Below are 21,852 nucleotides of genomic sequence, written 5' to 3' on the forward strand. Positions count from 1 at the left end.
GGGGTCCGAGGAGGGGAACGGAGGTGGTCGCCGCAGGACGCCGACGGCGAGAGGCAGACTGAGGAGCCGGCGTGGTGGACCAAGGGCAGCTCTCTTCCGCCAGGGCATGACCTAGGAGATCGCCTCAGTCTGCGCAGCGGAGCTGTACGACTCCCCTGGCTCGCCGAAGAGGCCGGTCTGTGAGACAGGAGAATTCAAGTTGTTCTCGTCTGCATCCGTCATGTCAGCCAGACACAGCCAAAGGTGGCGATCTTGAACCACTGTGGTGGACATCGCACGACTGAAGGTCGCGGCCTCCCTCGTAAATCCTTGGTGAGCCTGCAGCAAGCAGGGGCGAAGCCGCCTCTCCGGCATGCCTGATGGGCAGCGTCCGTAACCGGACGACTGTCTACAAACACGGGAGGGAAGGGTTGGGTGGTCCCTCCAGGAACGCATCCCGCTCCACTGAAGGGGTCCCCGCCCTTGGCGGCTCCGTTGGTGAGGGAGGTGAGGGGTGAAAGCTGAACGGCCGGACGGCCGCAAATCACGTCAGCTCTTCGTGCCGTCGGGAAAGAAAGGCACAGGAGGAGAGGACCGAGAGTCCCGAGCAGCTCCAAAGTACCAATCATGTGGGCGGGACGGTTCGGGCGGAGAGGGGTTAACCTTTCCAACTCTACCGTCTCCGCCGCTCGAGCGGGCACGGCCGCCATCTCCGGAACGACTCTGCCTCGGAGGAAAAATGGACACCCCTCTGATGCTGCAGAAGTGACGGGACCAGAAGGAGGTCCAATGGATTCGGCAGACATTGTAGAACACGACTCTGCAGTCTCCACCGGAGCCTCAACCGGCTGAGGATGAGAAGGCCGGTAGGTGGAGGACGCATCCTCCGTCCTACTCAGCGTAATGACGCGAAGGGCGCCCTGCTAGCACTTGACAGCCGCACCATGGCGGCGTCAGCACTGCAAAGGCGCGGACAGCGTTCCCGTAGAAACGACAGTCGTCTCCGCAATCCAAGAGGGTTATGCTCTCACAGAGAGAACAGAAACTCTCCACGAATGCAGCCCCGGAGTGCTCGATGCCTGAGCACGAAGACAGCGCTCGTGACCGTCACTGGAACCCTTATACTTCTCACATCCAAGATCGCACGGGCGAAAAGCTATCCTGAAAAGGACGCTGATCTCCGCATATACGAGAGAGTGGCTGTCTTTAAAAAGACACAGAGCTCTCACGTATCACTCTTTTAGGGAAATCCCTCTTTAGGTGCTCAGCTGATGATGCGCACAGGGAGAGGCAACGCACACACTAAACTCAAAACAAAAAAGATGCAGAGCCGTGGAATACTGCGAGCGTCCGCTGTGTTAGTACTGCTTGTCAATCAACTTCAGCAACCGTTCCCAGAAGAGCAAGTAGCTTCTCAGTAGCAGATAATGCCGGCTTTCGAAGCGAAAAAGCTAATTTCCATATTTGCACCTGCTGCTTATATAGGCACCTGGCGGGGCGGCGCCAGCATTATGCGAATATCTCAAGGCCAAGTTCATTGGCGTTTTAGTAGTATACGAAGCAGATTGGTCTCTCTAAGCGAGTTCCCAATTCGTCGGTCACGACGTGACGTCGTAGTGACCGACTGAAAGGGAACCCAACACTTAATACTTAACTCAACACTTAACAGTTTTTTTTCAACGGAGTTTCAAAGGACTCTAAACGATCCCAAACGAGGCATAAGGGTCTTAGAAAGAAAATAGAAAATACAAATATGCACTTTTAAACCACAACTTCTCGCCTATCTCCGGTCCATAAAAGCTCCAGCGCGACCTCACGTAGATACGTAGTGACGTAGAAAGGTCACATGTTACATATATGAAACGCACATTTGCGGACCATTTTAAACAATAAACTGACACAAAGACATTAATTAGTATCAGTTGACATACAACAACGTCTGAACGGTCCTCTTTCTCCACACTTGTAAACACTGGGGCGTAGTTTCACGTTCGTCCTCTGTGACCTCTTGACATCATGACGTATTGCGTGAGGTCGCGCTGGTGCTTTTCAGGACCAGAGATAGACGAGAAGTTGTGGTTTAAAAGTGTAAAAAATTTTAGTTTTCTTGTCAAAAATGACAATCGTGATAAGTGTCACAGGTCGAACGGACCCGAGATAGGGTCACGCCCCTTCCTAGTTTCCACCTCGAGGAGGTTCCCAAGACCACCCCAATGACCAGACAAACAAGTATACTAAAGTTTAAGATACAGCTTTATTAAATATTTAAAAGCAAGGGGAAAGGGGAAAAGGCAGTTTAAAACAGTTCTCTCTCTCTCTGGTTTCAGACTGGATTTCCCAGGACGTAAGGGGGTAGGACTCCCGTCTGAGGGTTCTCTGCTGTCCGTGGCGCCCTCCGCTTCTCCTGGAGGCAGAACACAAGAGATGCAGTGAATAATGAGCTTGGTGTTTCTCAGCTACTTGCCAGCTAACTCGTAGAGACTGTATCTCTAAAGTGTTTTTCTGTTCTCGCCCACAGGTTTCTCTTCCAAGCCGTGTTGGAGCCGGGGTCGAGGCCGTACAGCAGCTAGGGGTAAGTAGGCACCACGGGGGTGGGTTCACCGGACTCTGGGGCTCCTTGCTTCTCCTCACAGGTTTACTGAAAGCAGAGGTAAGTTCTCATTTATGGACATACGTGACTCACAGACTGGGACTTCTTGTGTTTCCTCACAGATTCGCTGAAAGCAGAGGCAAGTCTTCGTTCATGGACATACGTGACTCACAGACTGAGGTTCTTCGTATCTCTTCACAGGGTTACTGAAAGCAGAGGTAAGTTATCATTCGAGAGCATACGTGACTCACAGACTGGGACTTCTCGTGTTTCCTCACAGGTTTGCTGAAAGCAGAGCTAAGTTAGCATTCATAGACATACGTGACTCACAGACTGAGGTTCTTCGTATCTCTTCACAGGGTTACTGAAAGCAGAGGTAAGTTATCATTCGAGAGCATACGTGACTCACAGACTGGGGCTTTGTGTCTTCCCTCACAGGTTTGCTAAAAGCAGAGGTAAGTTAGTGTTCATAGACATACGTGACTCACAGACTGAGGTTCTTCGTATTTCTTCACAGGGTTACTGAAACCAGAGGTAAGTTGGCATTCATAAACATACGTGACTCACAGACTGAGGTTCTTCGTGTCTCTTCACAGGTTTGCTATAAGCAGAGGTAAGTTAACATTCATAGACATACGTGACTCACAGGCTGAGGTTCTTCGTGTTTCTTCACAGGTTTACTCACCCAACGCTTCTCCCGGGGGCAGTGGACTTACAGGGCCATAACAGACAGGGCGTGCGGGGCCGGACGCCTCCCTAGCTCTCACTCTTCCTGTACGGGTTCCAGGGATGCTGAGCAGGGGCGAACTCTCTGAAGAGGCTTCGCACACAGATGGTGATGTAGAAGGCTGCCCACAACACGGGCCTACGGCCCAAATAATGAATACTCGTATGTTACTCACGCAGATCTCCAACACAGTTTACCACCGCCCTCACTCAGGATCAGCGATGGCTCCACGGGTCACACTGGTGTTGCGGGTAATTGATTTCCCCCACTTGCGTTGGTTAGCACAACGTTTTGTAACTCCCACACGGGATCCCTGGGGTAAGACAGTCTCTATCTCCAAAAGAAAGCACAGCACTGCACTGCAAGCTTTAGTGATAATACACAAATCGAAAATCAAGACTCACGACCCACAGCATCACACACACACACACTCTTCGTGAGGTAGGGATATAGGCAGCTTAGTCCCCGGTTTCACGTGTGGCTTGTCGGGCGTGGTTTCCAGCGCAAGGGGAAAGTGATAGATGAGTACGTATGGATTCCTGGTTTGTCTTCCTAAAGGGGATCGCACACCGGCCGCGCAGCTCAGCGCCGCGCAGCGCCGCGTCGCGCCTAGCAGAACTCTGAGGTATTGTAAACCGGAAGTGCACATTAAATAGCGCGAGCTTCGTCAGATAGCGTCTACTTCAAAATGCAAAATATACGTTAGCAGCCAATGTTAATCCTTAATGATTTGGGGCAAATACGTTATTTAATGTTAAGCTATGTGAGTGGCGCTGTGTGGCGCAACAGGGATTTGAACAACTTCCTGAGTCACAGCTGGGCGGCGCGGACAGGCGCCACCTGGCGGCGCCGGTGTGCGTACACTCATAGAAAACAATGTGTTCAGTTGATTTAGAACGGCGCGGCGCTGTGCGGCGCGGCCTGTGTGCGATCCCCTTAAGCGTCTGTCGGCTCACTCACGCTTTGTTCTCCGGTGGGGCCGGGGCTATAAACTGACACTCCAAACACACGCCAAACAGTTCCTCCTTCTCAATGTTTATACAGTATTACAACACTACTCACGTGCAAGCCTGTATTGTTTGTCCTTCTTCGCCCAGTTATCCTCAACAGAAATTCCTCCTTGCAGTAAGCATTTACCTTCTTCCACTTCTTTCTTCCCAAAGGGAATGATTTCGTCGCACCCCAGCCTAGAACACAGCCAAAACGCAGCAACAGCACGCCAACACCGGCACAACAGAGAAGCACCCCGTTTGTGATTTCGGGGCTCCTTATATATCTAGCTCCTCCTCTTCAATGTCCTATCGGTGATCACTACGTTTATTAACCCCACATGTGTCTAATACGGGCTGATTTGGCTTCGGGGGAAAACCCGGAAGTTCCGGTGCTTTTGCTTCTTCCGGGCGGAACTCGTCCCTCCTACCTTCAGTTCCGCCCTACGCAAAACGTTACCTTGTGACATCAGACCCTAATGCCTCGTTTGGGATCATTTAGAGTACTTTGAAACTCTGTTGAAAAAACTGTTAAGTGTTGAGTTAAGTATTAAGTGTTGGGTTCTATTAAAGTCCATTAAAATGAGAAAAATCCTGAAATGTTTTCCTCAGAAAACATAATTTCTTCTCGACTGAACAAAGAAAGACATCAACATTTTGGATGACATGGTGGTGAGAAAATTATCTGGATTTTTTTAAGAAAATTGACTAATCCTTTAACCCAGGGCTGGGTAACTATAGGACAGAACACATTTCTGGGTTAAAATTACCAAAATAATGGGTTGTTTTGGCCTAACTGCTGGGTTGTTTCAACATGGTTGATTAACAATTACCCAGCAGTTGGGTTGAAACAACCCATTATTTGGGTCATTTTAACCCAAAATGTGCTCAGTCCTATAGTTACCCAGCCCTGGGTTAAAAACAACCCAATAGGCCTATTTTTTAGAGTTTTCCTACAGGGCAAATCATGGTTTCAGTTCCTTTGTGTGACTTCCACAGTTTGTTTCATGTTGACATTTCCAGTGTAGTGTAGTTACCCAGAAATGTGTTCTGTCCTAGAGTTACCCAGCCCTGGGTTAAATATTTTTTTGAGTGAATAAGGGTACCTTGCAATGCTGTTTAGTTGTTATGTAGACTTTTTGCAGTAAATACTAACTAACAAGCTAATTCTGTGTGTCGTTCATAATGATAATTCAGAGAAGTTTAATTTACAACATGCACAACACATCTGGAGCACAGCTCTGTTCTGAGAAAATTTGACACTGATGACCCACACAGCAGGATACTCCTAGGTGGATCCGCCTTCAAGTCGCCAAATGCGTGTGACTGTCACATTCGTAAATTCTACTTCCAAACAATGGATCCTGAATGTACCCATGTCGAATCCGCGGAAACGTGCTGACGGGTTTACTATGCACACCTGTCAATTGAGACTGGGACATGGTTGAGCTGAACCCTCTATTGAGTAAGTATTGATTTATTGCGCCAGTAAACATTGTTTTTTTAATCATCATGTATACTAATGATTGAAATGTTCTGCCCATTGTCATGGTATATTATCGCCATCTAGCGAACATTTGCAGTAGTGCAGTTGTTAGTTTTCTTTGCACATGCGCACTTGCCATGTTCATATATTAGTTCGGCAGCAGTTCAACGTGCAGCATAATGTAGGTTTAATCCGACGCTCAACAGTTTTTGCCTTGGATAAAGATATGCTTGTAAGTTTATTTACTATTTTAAGTGATGTTTAAAAGTGTTATGAGGTAACATAATCTTTCCTCTTGAAAATTAAGTTTGTGATCGATATGAAAATGTAAGGAAGTTTTCTATCACATGTACGCACGTGCAGATTGTACTGCACGCGTTTAAATATGTATTTCAAAATTGTAATTTCATTTCTGTTTATTGTATTTCAGTTTTACAAATAAGGAAAGGATCATAGAAGTAAACATTCTGGAAAGGATAAACTGCTTCATGTGGCCCAACTGCGCAAAAGTGACGTTGGAATTACGTCTTTTTCATGTAATTTTTGGACGTCCGAATCCGGTCCATAAAAGGGGTTGTTTTGTAACGCCAGACGACGTCTTTTTTTCGACGTGTTCTGCATGTCTAAAAATGTTGACAACCATAGGACCGCCATGAAAGGAAAAGAGACATGAAAAAAGCGAAAAGACATGATTGCCTCTGCACTTCACCCATCCACCGCACCGAAACCTTTCAGACATTTCCTGCCAGCTGTGGGATTCGAACTCCCGATCTCCGGGATACAAACAAGTCTCTCTAACCACTCGGCCACATGGCCATACTTGCAGGTCATATATACGGCATTCTTATTGCATTCATTTCATGAACAATTTAATATGAGAATATTTTAATGTTAAATTGTTAGTATGGTCATATACTTTTAATATAACGAACTACACATTTAATTACATATTTTTAATGGTACATTTAGATGAATTTTGTATGTAATTCAAGAAAGCAGAAAAAAACAGTACTGTAATAATAATATAGACTATTCGTATGTATTAATCATGTTGGTACAATAATGATGATATTTGTAAATAAACACATTTTTATAGGCCTAATCATGTAATGTAGACATAGACCTGTCATAGACGTCCAAATGACGTCCAAAAATTACCCAGTTTAAACGTCAAATGTGGCCCATAAATATGACGTCCAAATGACGTCCAAAAAATTACCCAGTTTAAACGTCCAATGTTGCCCGTCAATATGACGTCCAAATAGGGTCATGGTGGGACGTCCAAATAGTGGACCTAGTTTGGACATCGAATACATGTCCAGAATTGGTCATGGACCGAAGGACCCAATATAGACATGATCTGCACGTCTATCCGACGTCCTGTGTTTAGTGGGGTGTTTGTTAGCTAGCTGTCTAGTTTCTTCAAAGTGACGCAGTTGCAAGGACAGCATAGTAAAAAGGCATCAACGCATTCGGAAAGATTAAAAAGAGGTTATTTAACATCATATGCTGCACAATTCTGAGATTAAAAAGTGAAAGAAAGCACTTTGCATGAAAGCAAGATGGATCCAGATAAGGATTCTGAAAAGGCCCAGCAAGCTTCTGAGAGTGTCTCAAGTTTCTGGCTCCAGATATTCTAAATGCTCGAGTAGATCATCTGCCAGTTCATCAGCTATTCGTGCATGAGCAAAAGCCGAAGCGGCATGCGCAGAAGTGTCTTATGCTGAAAAAGAGGCAAAAATGATGAAAGAGAAAGCAGAATTGGAAGCGGAATCAGTGAGATGCAAAGCAGAATTAGAAGCTAATTTGCATGTGCTACAAAAACAAAGGGCAGCGGTTGCAGCCTCAGCCGAAGCAGCAGTTTATGAAGCCGCAGTCAAATCGGAGGATCCACTTCAGGACTTCTCAGAATTAGCAATTAAAGACTCAGCACAAAGAACCAGTGAGTATGTGGAGAATCATTCACTGAAAGAAGATAAGTTGGAACAGGTTCACATGCAATCTACGTCTCATGCATCACAGCAGTTTTTAGATTCTACGTGTCCACAGTTCACTGCAAAAGCTCCTAGGTTTGTTCCTCTTCCAGAAAGTCACATAGTCGATGTCTCAACACCAAAAGTAAGCATAAGAGACAGAGAAGGCTACATTGCTCCACAGCATCCCACATGCTATGCAACGTCTCACGAATCCTCTTGCAAAGACTATACAATGAGACCTTTAGAGACAACTGACCTAACGAAACATCTGATACGACGAGAGTTAGTAAGTACTGGGTTACTGACATTCGACGATTGCCCAGAAAATTATTGGGCATGGAAGACATCATTTAGGAGTGTGATTAGAGAACTCAATTTAACAGCCAGTGAGGAGTTAGACCTGCTTGTAAATTGGCTCGGGCCAGAATCATCACAACAAGTCAAAAGAATCAGGTCAGTACATGTCCATAATGCAACACTAGGTGTTCAGATGGCATGGCAGAGAATCGAAGAATGCTATGGTAGCACTGAGGTTATTGAGGAAGCTTTGTTAAAAAAACTGGAGAATTTTCCTAAAATCTCTATTAAAGACATGTAAAGTTGCGAGAGCTAGGAGACCTTTTGTTAGAAATGGATGCAGCAAAGTCAGTAGGCCACTTACCAGGACTGACTTATCTAGACACTGCTTGTGGAGTTAAACCAATCATCGAAAAGCTGCCATACAGTTTGCAAGAAAAGTGGATTGCTCAAGGCTCCAAGTACAAGGAAGATTATCATGTTTCCTTCCCACCATTCAGTTTTTTCACCAGATTCATTGTTAATCAAGCAAAAATCAAGAATGATCCAAGCTTTTCATTCTCAACGAGCAGTAACCAAACTTATGCAAAAACAGAGTCATCTGCAGCAAAGAACAGAGAACGATCATCTGTGGCAGTCAGAAAGACAGACATGTCAACGGTGCATACACCCTTTCAAAAGAAAAACCTTGAGAAGAAATCAATTGAACCGGAGAGTCAATGTCCTATCCACAATAAACCTCATCCATTGGCAAAGTGTCGTGAGTTTAGAAATAGACACATAGATGTTCGCAAAAAGTATCTGAAAGAAAATGACATTTGTTTTAGATGTTGTTTGTCTACTCAGCATGTAGCCAAAGACTGCAAAGTCAACATAAAGTGCAAAGAATGCAACAGTGAGAAGCACACCACAGCACTGCATCCAGGTCCAGCTCCTTGGGTTACAGAACGCCCTGTGGGAGAGAGCCAGCATGGCGAGGAGAAAGAAGAGGCTACTTCAACAGACATTGTATCCAAGTGTACAGAAATCTGTGGTAACATGACAAAGCCCAGATCGTGTTCTAAAATCTGCTTGGTGACAGTATATCCTTGTAACAGACCTAAAGATGTTGTGAGGATGTATGCAGTACTGGATGATCAAAGTAATCGATCATTAGCCAAATCAGAGTTTTTTGATGTTTTCGGCATCACAGGAGAATCATTCTCATATACCCTAAAAACATGCTCAGGATCTATGGAGAAAAGAGGGCGCAAAGCATCTGGCTTCACAATTCAATCCATCGATAGGAAAACTCAGATAGAACTTCCCTCACTCATTGAATGTGATATGATCCCTGATGACCGATCTGAAATTCCAACACCAGATGTCACGCGATACTTCCCACATCTGAAATCTGTTGCAGATAAGATTCCAGAACATGATCCTGATGCTCCAATCCTTCTGCTGTTGGGAAGAGATATCTTAAGTGTTCATGAAGCACGTGAGCAAATCAATGGACCTCTCAATATGCCTTACGCCCAGAGACTAGATTTAGGTTGGGTTATAGTCGGAGAAGTCTGCTTAGGAGGAGCTCATAAGCCGACGAATGTGAATGCATTTAAAACGAATGTGCTATCAAATGGACGACCATCTATGTTCAACCCCTGCACAAACTACATGAAGGTAAAAGAGACTTTCAGTGCTCCTAAGCAACATGATGGTACACATTCACTGTGTTATCTAGGCACTCCCACATGCAAAACTGAGAGTTTAGATGATAATGTGTTCGTCAGAACTCCTAATGATGACAAACCTCCTCTGTTCATTGAAGACAGTGAATTCCTTCAAATAATGGAAAAAGGAATGTATATTGATGAAACAAACCACTGGGTTGCGCCACTACCATTTCGTTGGCCCCATCGCCGACTACCGAATAACAGAGAGTTGGCACAAAAACGTCTCCTTTCTTTGCAACGTTCTATTCAGAAAAATGCTGAAATGAAGAATCACTTCGTTAATTTCATGCAAAAAATCTTTGACAATGATCAAGCAGAACCAGCACCTCCATTAAACCAAGATGAGGAGTGTTGGTATTTACCAACCTTTGGTGTCTACCATCCCCAAAAGCCTGGGCAAATCAGAGTGGTCTTTGATTCAAGTGCCCAGTATCAAGGCATTTCATTGAATGACGTACTGCTCAGTGGGCCTGATCTGAATAACACACTTTTGGGTGTGTTACTGCGTTTTCGCAAAGAACAAGTTGCGATTACGGCTGATATACAACAGATGTTTTATTCTTTTGTAGTTAGAGAGGACCACCGAAACTACTTAAGGTTTTTATGGTACAAAGATAATGATACCACCAAAGACATTGTGGAGTTCAGAATGAAAGTACATGTTTTCGGAAACAGTCCATCTCCAGCAATAGCGATATATGGTCTAAAGCGAACAGCTGATCAAGGTGAAAAAGAGTATGGAGAAGATACAAAACAGTTTATCTTGAGAAACTTCTACGTGGATGATGGACTCACCTCGGTGTCTTCTGAAGCTGAAGCAGTCAGTCTCTTGCAAAGAACTAGAGAGATGCTAGCAGAATCAAACCTCAGACTGCATAAATTAGCATCAAACAGAAGTTCAGTTATGGAGGCATTTCCTGCAAACGACAGAGCTAATGATCTAAGGGATCTAGTACTAGGTGTTGACCCTTTACCTCTTCAGCGCAGTCTAGGAGTAAGCTGGAATCTACAGTCTGACAGTTTCACATTTCAAGTGTCTAAGGAAATTAAGCCATTCACACGAAGAGGAATCTTAGGTACTGTGAACAGCCTGTATGATCCGTTAGGATTTGCAGCCCCCATAACCATACAGGGAAAGGCATTAGTGCGAGAACTTTCTGTAGACCAATGTGATTGGGACACACCGCTCTCAGCAAACAGAGAGGTTCAGTGGAGAGTGTGGACTGATGATTTACTTCATCTAGAAGCACTTAGTGTTCCCAGGCCTTACATATCAGTGTCACTGACTTCAACTGTTCAGAAGGAGGTATGTGTGTTTTCTGATGCTTCTACCATGGCAATAGCTGCTGTAGCATACCTCAAAATTGTAGAGGATAATGGCCAGTGTCATGTAGGCTTTATTATGGGGAAATCGAAGCTGGCTCCAAAACCAGCCCATACAGTGCCACGTTTGGAGTTATGTGCAGCCGTTTTAGCAGTGGAACTTGGAGAATTGATAACCAGTGAAATGGACATTGATCTGCATTCAGTGAAATACTACACCGATAGCAAAATAGTACTGGGATACATTAACAATGCCTCTCGAAGATTCCATGTTTATGTGTCTAACAGGGTTGTACGTATCCGAAAATCTACCAACCCAGAGCAGTGGCATCACATTGCTATTACGGAAAACCCAGCAGACAATGCTACAAGACCAGTTTCAGTGGCTGAAATACAAAACACAAGTTGGCTCACAGGTCCTGCGTTTTTGCATCAAACCCATGTAAGTGAACAAGCTGGACATGAAGTTTTCAATCTAATCGATCCAGAATCTGACAAAGAAATCAGGCCAGAAATAACAGCCTTGGCAACAAAAGTGAATACATGTCAGCTGGGATCCCACAGATTTAGTAGAGTTTCCAGTTGGAAATCTCTTGTGAGAGGAGTGGCTATTCTTACTCACATTGCTAAAACTTACTTCGGTAGCGCACAAAAGGACTGTAAAGGCTGGCACTGCTGCAAAACGGATTGGACAGTGAATTTTGCTCATGCAGAACTCACAATAATCAAATGTGTTCAACAAGAGACCTTTCAGGAAGAGTTTAAGTACAATGGCGAAAAGATTTCTAGTCAAAGTACTATTAGAAATCTGAATCCCATTCTTGATGAAGATGGATTGATTAGAGTGGGAGGACGCTTGTCAAATGCAGACATTTCAGAAGGTGAGAAACATCCTCTGATCATTCCAGCTAATCATCACATAAGCACTCTCTTGATCAAACATTACCATGAAAAGGTAGTCCACCAAGGTCGTCACTTTACAGAGGGCGCACTGAGTACAGCTGGCTTATGGATCATCAGAGCTAAAAAACTTGTCTCTTAGATCATCAAAGAGTGTGTCATCTGTAAAAAGCTCAGAGGACTGCTGCAAGTGCAGAAAATGTCAGATCTTCCCAAAGACAGACTAACCATAGCCCCTCCGTTCACATACGTGGGACTTGACGTGTTCGGTCCCTGGAATGTGGTGTCACGCCGCACTCGGGGCGGCAGTGCCGAGAGTAAGAGGTGGGCAGTCATGTTCACTTGTTTATGTACAAGAGCAGTCCATCTAGAGATACTTGAATCTATGTCCTCTTCAAGCTTTATAAATTCTCTAAGAAGATTTCTGTGTCTGCGTGGGCCTGTTAGGCAGTTCAGGTCGGACAGAGGAACAAACTTCGTAGGAGCTTGTAAAGAACTCAAAATCAATTCAGATGATCCTGAGATTCAGAACTACCTTCTAGATCAAGGATGTACCTGCACATTCAATGCACCTCATTCGTCTCACATGGAAGGAGTGTGGGAACGAATGATAGGAATAGCCAGGCGCATTCTAGACGCAATGCTGTTAGCAAACACTCGACTTACAAATGAGGTTCTTACCACATTGATGGGTGAAGTAACAGCTATAATGAATGCACGTCCCTTGGTTCCGCTTTCAACAGACAGTGAGAAAACAGAGATTCTTACCCCAGCAATGTTATTAACTCAAAAGGCTTGTGCAGTATCAGCACCACCTGGAGAGTTCAACATTAAGGATATGTACAAGTGTCAATGGAAGCAAGTTCAGAATCTTGCAGATACATTCTGGAAACTTTGGAAACATGAATACTTGTCTACACTTCAGTCTCGAAGGAAGTGGACAGATGAAAAACCAAATGTCCAAGAAGGAGATGTTGTGTTGTTGAAGGATTCTCAAGTAAAACGCAACGAGTGGCCAATGGGACTTGTTACAAAGGTCATTCCAAGTTCTGATGGGAAAGTTCGTAAAATTGAAGTGAAAATAATTAAACAAGGGACTGCTAGAGTATATCTCAGACCAATCTCAAGTGTAATTGTTCTTCTGTCATGTGAGAAATAACTTGATAAATAGGTAAACATACAAAATGTGATTGTACAAACAAAAGTAATAATGGTATAACAGTTTATACCAGGCGAGGAGTGTTCTGCCCATTGTCATGGTATATATACTACATTTGCAGTAGTGCAGTTGTTAGTTTTCTTTGCACATGCGCACTTGCCATGTTGATATATTAGTTCGGCAGCAGTTCAACGTGCAGCATAATGTAGGTTTAATCCGACGCTCAACAGTTTTTGCCTTGGATAAAGATATGCCTGTAAGTTTATTTACTATTTTAAGTGATGTTTAAAAGTGTTATGAGGTAACATAATCTTTCCTCTTGAAAATTAAGTTTGTGATCGATATGAAAATGTAAGGAAGTTTTCTATCACATGTACGCACGTGCAGATTTTAATGCACGCGTTTAAATATGTATTTCAAAATTGTAATTTCATTTCTGTTTATTGTATTTCAGTTTTACAAATAAGGAAAGGATCATAGAAGTAAACATTCTGGAAAGGATAAACTGCTTCATGTGTGTTTGTTAGCTAGCTGTCTAGTTTCTTCAAAGTGACGCAGTTGCAAGGACAGCATAGAAACGTTGTTTGATATTAGAAAACTTTAGCATCACTCGTGTATACTATCTAGTTCACAAATGTTGTCATTATTTGCTTTATTAAACCACGACAAGAATGTAGAAGTAATGCAAATGTAAAACTAACTTAAATGATAGCAAAATATTATTTAAAATAAAGGTCATTGATGATGAGAAAATTTTATTTTTGTGTCCTTTTAAACGGCACTTTATTATTTAAGTTATAAGAATGTTTATGTATATTTAATAAATATAAAATATGATTACGTCATACTAGGCATTTCTTTATGTATGTACATATGTAATTATTTAACAAACATTATTGTACACTCATTCATAAAATATATTTAAACACGTACAAATTCATAATTTCATAATTTTTTGTATTATGTCTATGACCTTTGTTACTGGATTTATATTAAATAAACATTGTTTAATGAAATAATTTAAAATAATTACTAATAGAAGTAGGCCTATTTTATTTAAATAAATACTAAAATTGTACAGGTGCTGGTCATATAATTAGAATCTGATCAAAAAGTTGATTCAATTCACTAATTCCAATCAAAAAGTTAAACTTGTCTATTATATTCATTCATTACACACAGACTGATATATTTTAATGTTTCTTTCTTTTACTTGATGATTATAACTGCCAACTAATGAAAATCCCAAATTCAGTATCTCAGAACATTTATATTACTTAAGACCAATACAAAGAAAGGATTTGTCCAACTTAAAAGTATAAACTTGACAAGTATGAGCATGTACAGCACTCAATAATTACTTGGGGCTCCTTTTGCTCGAATTACTGCAGCAATGCCGTGTGGCATGGAGTCGATCAATCTGTGGCACTGCTCAGGTGTTATGAAAGCCCAGCGTTTTTTTTTTTTTGACCTTCCCTCGCTAACTTCCCTCAGCCTCGTTCACTCGGATGTACGTCATTGCTTACGTTGTACGAGTGCCCACTACTGCTGGAACACTTGAAGTAGGTTCAAATGGATCACCCTAAGCCCTTTATCACATGGAAAGTGGAGACCTCCCCCTCCATCATTTGAACTACCCTTACGAAAAAGAAATATACTTCAAGTTCATTTTATTAAGTATACTTAAGTATAGTTTAAAGTATACTTTATGTAGTAAGTGTACTAACATTTATGTTCTAGGAGTATACTTGTAAGTGTACTGCTTGAATACCGCTTGGGACTAAATTGGCCCACTCTTAGTATATAAAAGTATACTACTAAGTGTACTATAAGTGTAAGAGTAGTCAACTTTAAGTGTACAACTAGTGCACAATTAGTTCTTCATTTGTACTGCAAGTGAACTCATGAGTATACTAGTAGTTTTCTAGACTTATACTTCAAGTGTACATGCAAATGTTTTGTTAGTGTACTCTTAGTAAACTAGTAGGTTACTAATTTTGTGCTGCAGGTATACTTCCAAGTGTTCTTTTAATATACTTTTATTTAACTAGTAGTTTACTAGTCATACACTGAAAGTGTACATGCAAGTGTTCTGTTAGTGTACTCTTAGTAAACTAGTAGGTTACTTATTGTGTGCTGCGGGTACTTCCAAGTGTTCTTTTAATATACTTTTAGTTAACTAGTAGTTTACTAGTCATACACTGAAAGTGTACATGCAATTGTTCTGTTAGTGTACTCTTAGTAAACTAGTAGGTTACTTGTTGTATTCTGCTTGTGTAACAAAGCACTTTGACACTGAGGATCCATCTGCAGGTTTTTATTAAACACACTAATATTCCAACAGGCAAGGTCAAACAACAGAAAACACAGCAATGTAGGGCAGGCAAATCTCATAGTCATGAAATAGGCTAAAGGGTCAGGGCAGGCAACAAACATACTCATAAACCGGGTAAAACAGATTAAGATCAATAAATACAGATAGATATATAGACAGGCAAACCGCTCAGCAATGACAGCCGGTACAAATCAAGACTTTGCACTGACTGAATGTTTCCAGAGAGTTTATATAGACTGTCCAATGAGTTTCAGGTGGCAGAGTAATCAGTCCAGGTATGCAGGATTATGGGAAATGGAGTCCAGAACAAAAGTTAATATTCAGGGGATTCAGCCATATATATAGATATATATACAACCTCAAATCAGAAAAGGTTGGGACATTGTAGAAATTGTGAGTAAAAAAGGAATGGAATAATTTACAAGTCTCATAAACTTATATTTTATTCACAATAGAATATAGATAACATATCAAATATAGAAAGTGAGACATTTTGAAATTATTTATTTATTTATTATTTTTGTTTGATTAGCTCACTGATAGCATACGAAATATTTAGCTTCAAATTGAAAGTACAATCAAAATGTATATGTCAAGTAAAAAAATTAATACACAGGAACATTGTATTGTACTTTAAGTGCAATATATATATATATATATATATATATATATATATATATATATATATATATATATATATATATATATATATATATATATATATATATATATATATATATATATAGTATGATGTTAAGTTCACTTAAAGTTAAGTTGAGTAGTAAACTACTAGTTAACTAAAAGTATAGTAAAAGAATACTTGCAAGTATACCTGCAGCACACAATTAGTAACTTACTAGTTTACTAAGAGTACACTAACAGAACACTTGCATGTACACTTTCAGTATGAGTACACTAGTTAACTAAAAGTATAGTAAAAGGGTAGCACTTTATTTTACAGTACGTGTATTTACCTTGTACATATATGGTAAATAAGTTGTACTTACCCGCAAATGTGTGGAACTTACTTTTAGGTATCTACATGGTAATTCATTGGTATCATTACTGTACTTACTAGTGGTACATACTTGGTAGTTATTATGTAACTTTAGATAAGTACTGGGTAATAACAGATACATACATAGTGTATGTATACTGTAACTAACCAGAAACACTACTGTACTTACAAATTGTATATACATGATAAGTATGTGGTACCTGTAGGCTAGTGTAAGCTAATGACCGGCACATATATGGTGTATGTATACTGTAACTAACAAGAAACACTACTGTACTTACAAATAAGTGTGTGGTAAGTTATACTTATACCATACTAATACCATACGTATATTATAACTAAGAACAAACATTACTGATATGCCATTTTGGTACTCAATATATTTGTTCTTTTAACCAAGCATTAAATAACCGTATGCATTAACTACTGGTTACATTCAGTAGTATGTCCATGGTTACTTCATGGAAACAGGACTGTAAAATAAAGTGTTGCTTTTTACACAGTTATTACATAGGACCTACCACCTAAGATATAGCATCATATACATGTCACTGTGAGGCAAACCCAACCATTGACTATAATACGCATTAACTACTGGGTACATTCACTAGTACATCCATGGTAACTGCATGGAAACAGGACTGTAAAATAAAGTGTTGCTTTTTACACAGTTATTACTAGGGGTGGCACGGTCCATGAAAAAAATCTGAACCGTTCGGTTCGCTTGTCTCGGTTCGGAGCGCGTGTGTACCGCACGGTTCAACGGTTCATGGCATGCGCAATGTAGTCTCATGCCCTGTATGTGACCTCAGCGTGTTTCCCTTTCGCGCGAAAGAAGAGGTGACTGGTTTGGAGTATAAGTACTGCAGTTTATGTTACGTGTAGAAATGGCAAGTGGGAGAGAAAAGGAAGTCTGCCCGCAGTTGGAGGATGCGCCATTGTCGTATAAGTTTGGTGTGTGGAAACATATTTTTATTTCATGTTACTTATGATGACAGCGGAAATAAAACAATAGATAGAACTGCAGTCTATGGGTTAAATGTGCTCGAACAGCCACAGGAGATCGCCTTCTCTCCGACCATTTATCTAATCTGAGGTACTGACAACAATGTTTTACGTCTTTTCGTATTCAGCGCTATTTTTAGCCTTTCATTGATAAAATTAAAGCGGCTGATTTCCGCGTAGTTTCATTTTGCTAGCGTGTGAAAGTTGCGCGATCTTATTTCAGAAATTGCCCCTCAAAGTAAGGATAGAAGTGGTCAAAAGTGGACAAAAGAGACTTAAAGAGATTTTAATATTACAGGTGCAAAGGTTATGTTTCTCTCTCGTCCACATAAACTCTCAGTATTAAAGCAGCCTCTCAGTGATAAATCTAAGAGCTACACTGAAGTTGGCATTTTAATAAATGCAAGTTATCTTTGTGTGCTAAAAATGCACATAAAGTTTATGTAGATGGCAATACACATTCTCTTTTTTGCCATTTAAATGAAAAGCATGTTGAAATCATCAATGTCTTCCCTCTTGCTCTATCAAAATCTTATCTGGCTTTCCTCAGAGATGGTCCAATGTGCTTAAAGTCAAATTCAGTTTGTGCATGATTACATGATATAACTTTTTTTAATACTGTATCCTAAATTATGGATAATTAATACATTAATAAGATAATACATTTCTGGAGTGTTAAAAATGTAAAGAAAAAATAACAAGAACCGTACTGAACCGTGAACCGTGACCATAGAACCGTGATACGAACCGAACCGAGGGTTTTGTGAACCGTGCCACCCCTAGTTATTACATAGGACCTACCACCTTAGATATAGCATCATATACATGTCACTGTGAGGCAAACCCAACTATTGACTATCATATGCATTAACTACTGGGTACATTCACTAGTACACACTTATTGTGTATATACAATTTTTAAGTACAGAAGTGTTTGATATTAGTTATCATATATGTACACTATAAATATCTGTCATTTACCCTAACTTGCCTGTAAATACTAAATACTTATATTGTACATTTATTTGTAAGTACAGTAATGTTCCCGTTAGTTACAGTATACCTACACTATAAGTATGTATCTGTTATAACCCAGTACTTATCTAGATTTACATAATAACTACCAAGTATGTACCACTGGTAAGTACAGTAATGATACCAATTAATTACCATGTAGATACCTAGAAGTAATTACCACACATTTGTCGGTAAGTACAACTTATTTACCATATATGTACAAGGTAAGTACACGTACTGTAAATTTTCTAAATATGCTGTCAGTGCATTATTATAATGATAACTTAAACAGATAAACTTTAAAATTAGTTCAAATTAGTATACTTTAAAAATTGCACAGAACTTTAACTCCAAGTTTATTTTTTTAAAGTATACTTTTAGAAAACATAATAAATTATAAATATTTTGAAATATGTTAAAAGTTTAATTGTAAGCAAATATGTTGTATGCATACTTTCAATATATTCAAAGATGATTTCTTTTTAAGTATATTTGTAATGTACTATTGCAAAGTTAAATATACTTGAAACAAATATAGGCCAAATATACTTAGACATTTCGGTCAGTATAGGTCAAGTATACTTTAGGTTTTCATTTTTCATTTATCATTATTCAAACAAAACAGGGTAGGCCTGAGGTGGGAACTATCCTGTGGGACCATAAGGGGCTGCTCCTTGGGCCCGATGCCACATCTGTCCCCAATACTTCAAAACACACAAGGCTAGGTGCTTGTGGTGTATGTATTTTCCTCATCTTTCAACCCCTCTGTTTGTGATACCTCCCCCCATTTTATTTATTGGTATATATATATATATATATATATACTTTCTTTCTTCCTCTATTCTAACCGTATGAATATATCTAAATGTATCTATTAATTGGATTACCTACTGTTAACGTGTATGCATTACTCTAAATATCCCCTATTCTTTACACACACATATACTTACAACATGATATGTATGGGCAATGGCTGTATTTATTATTTGTTTGTCTTATGTTTTTTTTTTTTTTCTGTTTTCCGTTTTGTTCTATTCATAGTTATTTACCAAATGTAAATAGAGTCACTTTCTGTGTTTGCACTATATAAATAAAAAAAAAAAATACAATTTAGTATATTTTTGAGAAGTACCTAAAGTACATTTTAGAGAAGTACATAAAAAAGTAAACTGAAAGTATACTTTCTTTTTTTAAGTTTAAACGAAGTATACTTACAGCACACTTGAATAAACTTCTTTTTCGTAAGGGTATGCAAAGCGCGAGATGCTGAAGTGTTGCACAATCGTGTTGCATTGTGGGATATGAAGCTGCATGAAGTGTACACATGAAGCAGACTCGCTCCCTCGGTCAAAGTCGAGGGAGCGAGGGTCTGTCCATACAAACTTCCCTCGTCCACTTGACGAAGTGGAACGCACTTCAAAATGGCGACAGGGATTCCCCCGAGGGGAAGTGTTTAGGGAAGTTTGCAAGTGCGTGTCTAAAGCACCCCGGGTTGCTCTGATAGTGGCCATTAGCTCTTTTGCATTGTTGTGACTGGCATATCACATCTCCCTCTTCACAATACCCCATAGATTTTCTATGGGGTTAAGGTCAGGCGAAAGTTCATACCTTTCCCAGATATATAAAATTCCATTCTTTGTATTTGTCTTAAGTAATATTCCAATTGTCCTTAGTTTTCAGTTATAATAATTGAAATTAATGAAATAAACATTTGAAATATATCAGTCTGTGTGTAATGAATGAATATAATAGACACGTTTGACTTTTTGAATGGAATTAGTTATAAAGCAACTTTTGGATCAGATTCTAATTATATGACCAGCAACTGTATACAAATTGATATAATAACTTATTTGCCAGGCTAAGACTGGCATTCACCTCCGACTTCTGGTTATTAATGGCAGCTGATGTCTGCCTTCTTCCTGCTGCTGATTTTTCGCTTAACCCCCTCTCATGACATAATATTCTTCCAAATCAAATGCAATGTTTCAAATCACAAGGCCTGTTATACATTAAACAAATATTAGGTCTTCCTATGAAATGAATACCAACTTTTTAGATACTTTCTTTATTGTTAAATGAATACCAACTTAATATAATTATTTTCAAACAAAGTAAATGTCAAGGCCAAGCAGATAGACCACGAAAAACGCATCCCACCTGGATTGAGATGTTGTAATAGATTAATTTTCAATGTCAGTCTAGACCTATTCATGGGGGCAAATCAATATGTGCATTCCAAATTTTCAATGTTGCTCTAATTTTATGTTCTTTATGTCTTTATGTTCAATAAAACAGACAACACCACCATTCAACAATGTATTTATTTAAATACAACAGTTCAAACAATTATACATTTTACACACCTGGGGGCGTATTACAGAAACTTTCTATCTTAGGTCTTAACTTAAGATATGATGTGTTAAGTTAAGATTTTTTACAAATTCATATTACAGAAGCAAATCTTAAATTGATTTAGGATTCTCATCTTATTTCACCAAATCTTATCTCATCTCTAGTTAGGAAATCCCAAATCGCTTAATCATGTTCGGCTATCAACTGTCATGTCTGTTATCAAGCAACCAGCAATGCGTAAGCTGCTGCTACAGTAAACAAAAGAATTGTCCTTTTAATTTCAATGGGCCAGAAAAATACATTTTATTAAATTCATAGTAATCATAGTCTGTGTTTTTTGTATTAGTGTTTTAGCACATCATCTATCAGTTACCATTCAATTTAAACATTTAGCAAATGTGACTTACAAAAATAAAAAAAATATTCTTCCTAAGTGCTAGGATACTATTCTGCCGTCCAAAGCCAAAGCGCAGTAACTACACGCTTGGTCAAAATTGAGTTAAGGCTTGAAATGAGCTTTATGACATCTGTTCTGTCTTGTGACAAAGTCTCCTGGTTAAATATTGTCCCGTTTCAGAGAAACGAGGGTGTCAAAATTGCAGTAACTACAAAATCAATGCTAATCCCTGCTGAAAAAAACAGCATACCAGCATATGTTGTGTTTTGGTGCTGGTTTAGTGAACACCAGCTAAACCAGCATCAAACCAGCATCAGCACCAGTATTAGCACCAGCTAAACCAGCACCAAAGCACCAGCTAAACCAGCATTAGTGTCACAGGAGTGACGATCTTTTAGGCGGAACCAAAAATTGGGAAGTTTTGGTTCCGCCCGGATGTTTCCGCCCGGACCGGTAAGAGCAAACACCGGACATCCGGTGGCGTCGCGAACGCTGTAATCAGCTAAACTACACACAGCTGGGAACTATTAAGAGGAGCGCCGGGTGATTGGAGGAGAACAACACCCAGGGGAGTATTTAAGGAC

General features: G+C 40.2%; 1 protein-coding gene across 5 annotated transcripts in view; it reads right to left on the minus strand.

Moving 5' to 3' along the window:
• LOC135767225 (scavenger receptor cysteine-rich domain-containing protein DMBT1-like) overlaps positions 1-21,852 on the minus strand; it is a 140,903-nt gene that overhangs the window by 84,142 nt on the left and 34,909 nt on the right. The gene's annotated exons all lie outside the window — the stretch shown is intronic.

The sequence above is a fragment of the Paramisgurnus dabryanus genome, chromosome 3, assembly GCF_030506205.2.
Source record: "Paramisgurnus dabryanus chromosome 3, PD_genome_1.1, whole genome shotgun sequence".
NCBI classification, from domain to species: domain Eukaryota; kingdom Metazoa; phylum Chordata; class Actinopteri; order Cypriniformes; family Cobitidae; genus Paramisgurnus; species Paramisgurnus dabryanus.